Here is a 1,213-nt window from a genome sequence, read left to right as displayed (position 1 = left end):
AAAAGCAATCCATTACACCATACTTACATTCATTCATTCATTCATTTATAAAAAAGACGGACATTTATTAGGTGCTGGTAATGTGGCCTGGAGTATGCAGTTCATATCTGGTCAATCACAGGCCTATGATCTTTCATCCAATTTTGAGCTGATAACTCAAGCTACAACAGTCAGAGTCCTCCCCCATGACTTGTCTAAATGGAATAGTACTAAGGTCGTCTTTACTCTCTGGTCAGTAAGCTTTAAGTGTCTGACCCCAGAATGCTGGTAGTTGTGTTTCCTGCCACACAAAGTAGTCTGAAGCTGACAAACTGAGGAAGCAGAGAACAAGAGGCAGGTTTTGGGCCTTAAGGGACTGCGGAGTGGCCCTTTCTTCTGGAATAGAAGCTTCTGTTCCATGAGCTATTCTAACACCCCTTCAACACTCTCCCTTCTTTTTACTATTACTGCTACACTAGTTCAAGTTGAAATTATGCTACTTATGACCACAAATACCCTGCTATGCTAAAGTATTTTCTCTAACAGCTAAAAAGAAAACAGAGGAGGATAAAGTGAGATCTTGGTAGTTCAAGAAATGTTACATCACTTACATCTTCCTTTGTTACGAATGTTATTCAATTTGGGTAATAAAAACAAAGTTTAACCAAATAGTGAAATACGAAACCTGGAAAAAATAAATAAATAAACTCAATTGGATACTGAAACAATGTAAAATAATGTCAACTCTTCTTAGTTCAATATTTTTAAAATTGTTAGGCAAAATGTACCAGTATTTCACCCAATAATCAATGATGTAGCAGTAAGCTTTTTTTCCTTCATAATATATAATTTAAAATAATATTTCATATTAAAGCAACTATATCTTGGATAAAATATAAATCTGCCAGTAGGTTTTTGATAAAAGGCATGATGTAAATACTTTCACAATCATAGATGGTCATTTGAGCCCTGATTGCCAAACCTTCCTTTACTCTTACCAGAGGTACTTTGGTGAAACAGGTTGAGAAGATCATTATAGAGAATAGGAAACCATGAGGAGTTTTTCATTTGGAGTGACATGATCAGATTCACACTTCAGATATATCAGAGTTGCAAGTGTATAGAGGATGGAGTAAGAAGAGACACTTACTTAACAAATGCTATTACAGAGAGTGAACTAGACTACATTGCTAGTTCCCTTAAGATTAATAAACAAATGGACCTGCTGCAAAGA

This window comes from Trichechus manatus, unplaced genomic scaffold, assembly GCF_000243295.1.
Source record: "Trichechus manatus latirostris isolate Lorelei unplaced genomic scaffold, TriManLat1.0 scaffold00063, whole genome shotgun sequence".
Lineage (NCBI taxonomy): Eukaryota > Metazoa > Chordata > Mammalia > Sirenia > Trichechidae > Trichechus > Trichechus manatus.
The sequence above is the reverse complement of the archived record's forward strand: the minus strand, read 5'-3'. Positions refer to the sequence as shown.